The sequence below is a fragment of the Solanum verrucosum genome, unplaced genomic scaffold, assembly GCF_900185275.1.
Source record: "Solanum verrucosum unplaced genomic scaffold, falcon-dt-bn FXZP01000026.1, whole genome shotgun sequence".
Lineage (NCBI taxonomy): Eukaryota > Viridiplantae > Streptophyta > Magnoliopsida > Solanales > Solanaceae > Solanum > Solanum verrucosum.
The window spans coordinates 2,298,295-2,307,375 of record NW_026020285.1 but is presented as its reverse complement, the minus strand read 5'-3'; the positions used below and the strand labels follow the sequence as shown (position 1 = coordinate 2,307,375).

General features: G+C 33.3%; 1 pseudogene; it reads left to right on the top strand.

The window, feature by feature from the left end:
* Positions 1 to 307: 307 nt before the first annotated feature.
* Positions 308 to 671, top strand: LOC125834242 (14 kDa proline-rich protein DC2.15-like; annotated as a pseudogene).
* The last annotated feature ends 8,410 nt before the right edge of the window (positions 672 to 9,081 follow it).

The following is a 9,081-nucleotide window of genomic DNA, read 5'->3' as shown; positions in this document are numbered from 1 at the left end:
CACACTTTTTACAAAAATAATGATTGATATATTGATCTTATCAGTTTACCATAAGATAGGGTGCCAAACATATATCTAACATTCATGCATTACCAATTAATCAACAGCAGACAATAATTGACTTTACATATGCTATTAATCTAGTATTTAATTTGAAGTAATAATATCTATCGTACATTTACTATTAAGTGCAATACTTGGCCTTGTTATAATTTAGTATAAATACCCATCGTCAGAAGTTAGTAACACATCATCTTGAGAATTATAAACTCCCTAATTAATTAATATATATTCTCTACATTTGAACATGGCTTCCAAAACAAGTCACCCCTCAATTGCCCTTTTCCTATCACTGAATCTCGTCTTGTTTGCTCTTGTAAGTGGAACCAATGTTACTGGAAATTGCGGAGGACAACAAACGTGCTCAATAGATACTTTGAAACTTGGTGTGTGTGCTAATATACTTCATTTGGTGAATGTAGTAGTCGGGTCTCCACCAACTATGCCATGCTGCAGTTTGATCCACGGACTGACGGACCTAGAGGCCGCGGTTTGCTTGTGCACAGCCATAAGAGCAAATGTGCTGGGAATTAATTTGAATGTACCACTCTCTCTAAGCCTCATACTAAACAGTTGTGGAAAGGAATCCTCCTACTGGCTTCACTTGTTAAACTACCTCTTACTTTGCTCATTATGCTTAATTGCCAATGGGTTAATAAATAAATAAATGTCTCGTCATTCTTATGAAATTATGCACGTAGGAACCTTTTTAAATAATTAAATAAGGTGAAACTTTGCATATGCAAGTTCCTCAACCTGTTTCTCATCTTCTGAATAAATAAAACTAGTCTTTTTACCTATCCATGCTCTTCGTATAATTAAATTGATACTATTATAAACTCTACTTTTGAAGAAGCCATTGGTGTCCTGCTTAGATATTTTTTATTTTATTGTTTACTATCATTTAAATAGCATTTATCATGTGTAATAATGCTTAATTTCAACTGCCCTACTATTAACACGTGTTATTTATCAGCATATTTTATGTTATTATTTAAAAATTATGTCTAATAGGAGTTTAAGTTTTAGCATGCCTATGCTATTATAATAACTTGATGTCATACCTCTAATAATTTAACCTCATTTAGCATCCTGCATGTGGGATCGAATAAGCTCATCATAGCAGCCATTTAGATATTGCACCATGTCAATTACTAAATTTGTTAAATTATATGTTTAATTATTATTTTGTGGTAGCATGTAATTTAGTTTCTGCATTAAAATATTTTGTCTTACTATTGTCAGCATATCCGGTATCATCATTAGTTATATGTCATGACTTACTGGTACAATTCAGACCATCGTGACTCGTGAGTGGCATCCACACTAATCCCTTAATGGGAGAACCAACTACCAATCCAAAATTTAACCCAACACCATTTATAAAATTAAGTTATCAAATAAATATTAAGGGGAGCACTTTAGAAACAACTAAGGATTGAGTTTCCTACTAAACAATTGAGTCCCCATAAACTCAACTCAATAGTTAAAATAATTATGCAAAAATAAACCCCTAAGAAATGCAAGTCTTAGTACCAAAACTCTAATGTCTAAAATAAGGGGATGCAACCCTCAAAGGTGGTACAAGTTAGCCCCATTTGATCTTACAAATCTGTGTTCGAGTCTATCCCAAATCCCTTGGTTGTTTTGGAGTAGATAACACTATCTCCAATATCTTTTGCCAAGGAGTTTAGTATCCAAGAGATCACCATGTCATTGCAACATGCCCATTGCTCATAGTCAGCAGCATCCAGATCTGGGACTTTGCAAGAGCCATTGATAAATCCAAGCTTCTTCTTGGCTGATAATGCAATCAGTATGGACCTTCTCCAACCTGGGTAACCTCTTCCGTAAAAACAGCATTTATTAAGGTCATTCCAGGAGAGTCTGAAGGGTGAAGGTAATATGGGTGATTGAAGTTAATGGTGTTTCCACCATTTCGAGAATTTGAGACATTTACACTGGTGCCAGTGTTAATAGTGTTGTTTGCTATTGTCTCCCATTATTGTGGATGAAGATTGATTGATGAGAACAGATCATAATTGAGTCACTGCTCTGATACCATAAAAGAATTGTAACAAAAAGAAGCTTTGTGAAATTTTCTGATGATCTATTCAATCTCCAAACTCTGCATTTGTACAAGAACTTTTCATGAAAATAAAATAAAAAGAAAATAAATTACTTATCCACTTGTCACTTTCTTATTTGTACAATATATAACAAAAAAATATTCCCCTACATGCAAGTCACGTGAGTGAAGCTTCCTTGAGCTTTTTATTTCCTCCGATTGTTCCTTGATCAAATGGACAAGATTATTTATCAGGTAATTTGATCAAGGGTTGCAATCCTTCCACATCACTAAGAGACAAAGTCTTGATAAACATAAACCTTATTGAACTTTTGATCTCTTGTGTCTGAAAGACCTCTCTTATTCTCTTCGACTTCTTCCTTTGTTCGATCTTCATTGCTTCGTTTATTTATGGAAGCTAACGATGTGTAAATGTAAATAAATAAAGATATTTATATTAGGATAAGGTAGAAGTGATCTTGTAATGGAGAAGATAAAGAAAACCAAAGGTGAGATGAATTGGGCATGTGAAAAGAAGAAGTGCAGATGCCCCAGTAAGGAGGTATGAGAGAATTGACAATGGTGGACATCAAGAGAGGTAGAAGCAGACCGAAGAAGTACATGACATGACACATCTTAAGCTTACCAAGGATATGATCTTAGATAAGAGAGTCTAGAGGTAATGGATTAAATTAGAAGGTTTAGCTGCGTAGTTGAGTGTTAGGCTTGGTGACCTCCTTTCTTATCAATGGTATTAACATCTAATTGTATTGCTCTTATTTTTTTTGCATTTCATTTTTCAAATTGCAGGGATATATATATATATATCCATCAATTCAGTAGTCTTTAAAGCGGGCGCACAAAATATGAGAGACGGATCCGGCTCCTCTTCATTTCTCTTCCCTCCATTTTCCCTAAGTTCTTGCTTGGATGTGAGACACATGGCATAGATAAAAATCAATGGCTAAGATTTAATAGATTAAAATAATATTCTAATTATGATTTAGATAATTAATATTTCATAAGAAAAATAATAATATCATAATCATAAGTCATAACAATATAATATCTAGTCCATAACTTAGTCAATTATTGTCTGTTGTTGATTAATTTCTCTAGTAACTAGTACTAGCCACTATATATTGGACTCAGCTCACCTTCTAATTTAATTATAATTTATATGGGGTACTAGATAAACAGGAGGAAAGGAACAATGGAATATAGCTATTGCAAAGTGAATTGCTTTTATGGCCTCTATTAGCTAGCATTTAATATTGCCGTGATCAAAGACTATTTTCCACAACTATTTACATTTTTTAATTTTTAATTTTATGTTTTCCATGTAAACAAAAAGAACACGACAAATTTTCTTTGTCGTTAGAATTTTTGGGTAATACAATCTTATTGTTTAAACATAATAGAAAGCTATAAATACTACCTTCATTCACTTTTATTCATTCACTATATAAAAAAATATTTTCTTACTTTTACTTTTCAATTTTTAGCCTTTTTCCAATATTTTACCCTTTACATTAATATTACTTATTCCCAAATTGTCTGTCAAGATTTAAAATAATTACATATGAGTAAAAAAAAAAAGAAGCAACAATGCAATATCACACCAAAACCAATTATTACATAAAATATGACTTTTTATCATTATATAATGATAAATTTAATAATATAATAAAACAAAATATAAATAATAATTAAAATAAATACTAACAACATAATATAGAAAAATACACAGCAGGTAACAACCATCCAACCAAGCTGTAAGACTAATGGAATGTAATTGGGTGAATTTTCAAGGTATAAAATCTTTTCTAATTCAATGAATATTAAATTCTCTAGAAGTCTAGATGCTTGACTATGCTTTCCTATAATCAAATTAGTTAAAAACATTGAATATGTGGGTGGTTATTTCCCAACTCTTATTACAAAAGATAGGTGAGCAGGGTGAATTTAGGGGCGGTAGTGTGTTTATTCTAAATTATCAATATAAAATTACACTATATATAAAATATAGGTTTTCCATATTTTAAATTCCTTAAATAAAAGATTAGAAATTGATTCTGTCATTTAAAAGTTCAAACTATACTTTTTGTTTTTAGGGTGCAAAAAATCCAAACTGATAGATAGATGTTTAGAATGCGGAGAAATGCGTTTTACTTTCAAGATTTGTAGAATTGGAAATAATAATGAAATACAGTTTTAACAATTGGAAATAATGAAATACGGTCCTTTAAGCTACACTTAATTTACATAGAGTGTAGTTGGTAAAAATAGACGTTAAATTTCACTATGAGCTGGTACTAAGATTTCACTATGAGCTGGTAAAAATAGACGTTAAAGTTCAAACTTTACTTTAAGATTTCACTTTTAAATTTTAAACACTATATTTTATTTTAACCCAAAAATCTTAAATCCACCATGATAAGAGAGTGGACTTCCTTTTTTATTTATTAAGCCACCATAATGGTGTAGGATAGTACGCTCCTAATGTATGTATTGATTAGAGCAAAGAAAAAATATAGCCGATACATTGAATATTTATCTTATTCACCTTGAGTTACATGAAGGATGAAAAGTTCATCCTTTCACAAAAAATTCCCATACCTTTTAACTTGAGACTAAGCCATAAGAATGCATTCAAAATGGATACATATTAACCGAGAGAACTAACACCATCATAGGTTAATCGATCATTAACCAGGGACATATTTATGGTATGAGGTGTAGATCGATTTTTGAAAACTTAAATATTTTTTGTTGGGACCTTATAATTATATTGAAAATTCAAGTAAGGCAAATTCATTTATGATAGTGACAGTTAATAACTCTAAAAAGAACTTGATTATTACCATCAATGTATTGAAAAAGAGTTGTAGTTTCAAGACTTAATTAGTGCAACTCCAACTTATGATATTGACTTGGACAGTGACATGTTTGATGAAGATGATAAGTATAATATGATAGACATATTATTTGATAAGGTAGACAAGGATGGAATCTCTCACCATCTCTCACCTGGATGCAACTTTTCCTTTCCTTGGAAGGAAATTTTTCACAATTTCGTTAAATTGCAGCCTATTCCTAAATTATTGGTGGTATGTTGGCAAAAACCAGAGCAAGGACTACTCAAGCTCAACACTGATGGAAGCTTCAACATAAGTAATGGAAAGGCTGGACATGGTGGGGCTCTCAGAGATGAAGAGGGAGAGTTGATCAAGGCTTTTTCAGTCCCGATAGAGTGTTTCAGTCACAATGAAACAGAGGCAAAAGCAACATGATATGGTTGCAATTTAGAATGGTTACACTAACCTCAACATCGAACTGGACTCTTGGAATGCTCAAAGAGGGAAAAGCTAGCAGTTTCAAATTAAATAGAGTTATCGAAGATACTTCTACAGTGCTTAGACAAGCGACAATTAGGTTTACTCATATCTTTAGAGAAGCCAATCAACTTGATTGGCTTGCAGAAATAGCTATGAACTCTCAGGCTAGTAATACATATCTCTCGTATGAACAACTTCCTAAGGGTGCGAAGGGACCTTTCCTCATGGATAAGAGACATATTCTAAATATTAGATCAAAATTTGACAACGCAAAATTTTACGTTAGCTGTACAAATTGATTGACAGTAGGAAATTGGGCAATAAGTTTTTGCTAGTAGCTCAAGTTTTTGCAGGATAGTTTTTATCCTTTGTGTTGTAATCTAAACCTTTTATGGAATGAAAGACAACACTCCCAGGTGAACTAGGTATTTTTTTTTAAAAAGAAAAGGAAAAAGAAGTGGAAGCAACAAAAGCAAAAGAAGATACATGAAAGACAATATAGTTGGAATGGTAAGATGACTAAGGAATTTATTCCACAAACAAAGTAATTTCATATGACAGTTTCAACAATAAGAAGATCCAATAAATCCAAAAGGAACACCAAAGCTTCTAAAACCCACAATAAAATAGGAAAATACCTTATAATAGGGTGGGATATATGTAGGAACGACATAGAGTGGCTACTAAGAGATGGCAAGTTAACATCCTTTTGGTTCCATATCTGGCTGCCAAATGATAAAACAATAAGAGAACAAATCCAAGGACCTCAAGACAAGAAGAACTAGATACCAAAGTAGGAGAAGTCACCCAGTAAAATAACTCTAGGAACCCACATTTGATATCATTTGAGCTTCTAAAAGATATCCTCCTTCTACACTGTATTTACATAACTCATATCAAGGAAGATACAACTATATGGAAACTGAACCCAGGGGACATTAACAACTTCTTCAGTATATAAGTTCCTAACTGACAACCATGGGAACGCATCCTCCGACAACTATAGTTGGATTTGGTCCCTCAAATGCGCCAATAAAATAAAATACTTCATATGGCTATGCCAACACGGTAGGCTACCAGTAAATACATGTATTCCATAGGAATAAACATTGACCATGCATGTTATATATGCAACAAAACAGAGAATATAAAACATATTTTTATAGAATGTTACGTTGCAAAAAAATGTGGAAAGAATTAAAAGTCTTACACTTCATAAACCAATTTAGAAATAACCAAGGAAAAGATTGGCTAAAGAAAATAAGGAGCCGATAGGTACATACGAATCAAAACTTTATTAATTGGCAAGATTTATTCCCTTTCTTCTTATGGAGTATATGACAAAAGAAATGAAAATTACCATCAGAACACAAAACCAACTTATGCATTAAAAAAACTCTTAATCAAGCTATTGAGTTCCACACCCTCACGGGAGGCACAACCATAAAGGAAAAATAATAATATAACTCTTACCAGGTGGACACCTCCTATAAAAGGATATAAACTTAATAGCGACGGATCCTCAAAATAGAATCCCAACAAAAGTGGTACGGGGGGGGGGTCATTAGAGATATAAATGGCGAATGGATAGTGGGCTATATGGGCAACCTCCATATGACAAACACCATGAAAGCTAAACTAACAACTCTTATGCAAGGACTCCAAATAGCTTTAGCAAAAGGATTATTACCACTGGAAGTCAATGTTGATTGCAAGGAGCTCATCACCTTTATTGAGAATGATCACCCATCTTATACAAATGTGTTATTTGATTGCAGGGATCTACTGCGCCGTCTGGGGAGCCCCCACCCCACCCAATTCATCACACCTTTAGGAAAGCAAACAGGGCGGCATATGCACTAGAAAGGGAGGGATCGAAGACTAACCAAGATAATTGCTTTTTTTTTTCTTGGAAGTTCCACTAGTGTTTGTTTCGAAAATGTTGGATGCATACAAAAGAGGAACTCTTTTTGTTAGGCTACAAAGACCACTTCCCACTTCTACCAATTGGAATAGCTATGAAGATATTGTATCCCTCTATAACGCTACTAGCAGGTGTACACCTCTGTCTCTCCCATGTAATGATACATATTAACTATTAATATAAGTATCTTTTGTTACCAAAAAATGTCATAACAAACGAGAAATACAACATTGTCTCAATTAGAGTACATATATATAGTACCAATTTATCTTTTCGAAAACACATAGAGAAATAATAAACACTTTAGTTTATTTATTGATTTGATATTTCTATAACATAAGATCATAAACAGTTCACACACATGACACCACAAAACTAATGAACATGCATATGCAAAGTTCACTTACTAGAACATATAAAATATGTATTGTTTGGCATGAAAGTGAAAAAGAGAGTACATAACATAGTATCAATTTAACTTTACGAAAAGCATAGAGAGGTAATAAAGACCAGTTTTTATATTGCTTTGATATTTCAATAACATATGAAGTGTTAGGACCGAAATAAGTAGGTGTAATGCAGAAGCTAGCAAAGCAAACCTCGATAGACAACGCGTAAGAAGACAAACGAGAAAATATACCAAACGACACAAAGATTTAGCGTGGTTCGGTCAATCGACCTACATGCACAAAGGAGATGAACAATCCACTATATAAACATGAGAGTACAAAATATAGAGAGAAATAGCCTCAACCAATTCACTCCGAATACATGATAGGTTCACAGAAGTGATAACGTATCAAGCTTGTGTCCCACAAATTCTCCCCCCTAACTAAAACTCTCAAAGCCCGTCAGACTACATTGTGAATGTTGATTAAATTAGAAGGAACAAGCCTTTATTTATAGAGTCCTCAACTTTTTCCTACAAGAAAAGAACTAACCACTCCAAAACCGTTTCCTAAAAGGAAAACCTATTTATGGTAAGAAAATCAGGGCAAATAAAACCCAACAAATCTCCCACTTGGCCTGAATTTCCGACAAAATAAATTCATCCACCTTCTTTACATAATGTTCAACAGGTTGCATCCCTTCCCCATAATCTCCTCTATCAAATCTATGTCTCGACATAGAGAACCTTTCTGAAACAATTTCTCCAACAAAATCTTCAGTACATTCAAATAGGTCGCGGTTAGAACTACACCCGGCAAGATTAACACTCGATTTTTAACCTAGTTCAATCATTGATTATCGAACCACTAAACTTGGCTCCATAATTGAATCTGGATCCATCAATGAACCATTAGACCTTGCTTTGATACCACTTGTTAGGACCGAAATAAGCATGTGTAATGCAGAAACTAGCAAAGCAAACCTCGATAGACCATGAGTAAGAAGACAAATGAGAAATATACCAAAAAAAAAATTAACGTGGTTCGGTCAATCGACCTACATCCACAAAGGATATGAACAATCCACTATATAAATATAAGAGTACAAAATATAGAGAGAAATAACTTCAGCCAATTCACTCGGAATACATGGGAGGTTCACACAAGTGATAACGTATCAAGCTTGTGTCCCACAAATTCTCCCCCCTAACCAAAACTCTCAAAGCCCGTAAGACTACATTGTTAATGTTGATTAAGTTAGAAGGAACAATTCTCTATTTATTGAGTCCTAAACCTTTTCTT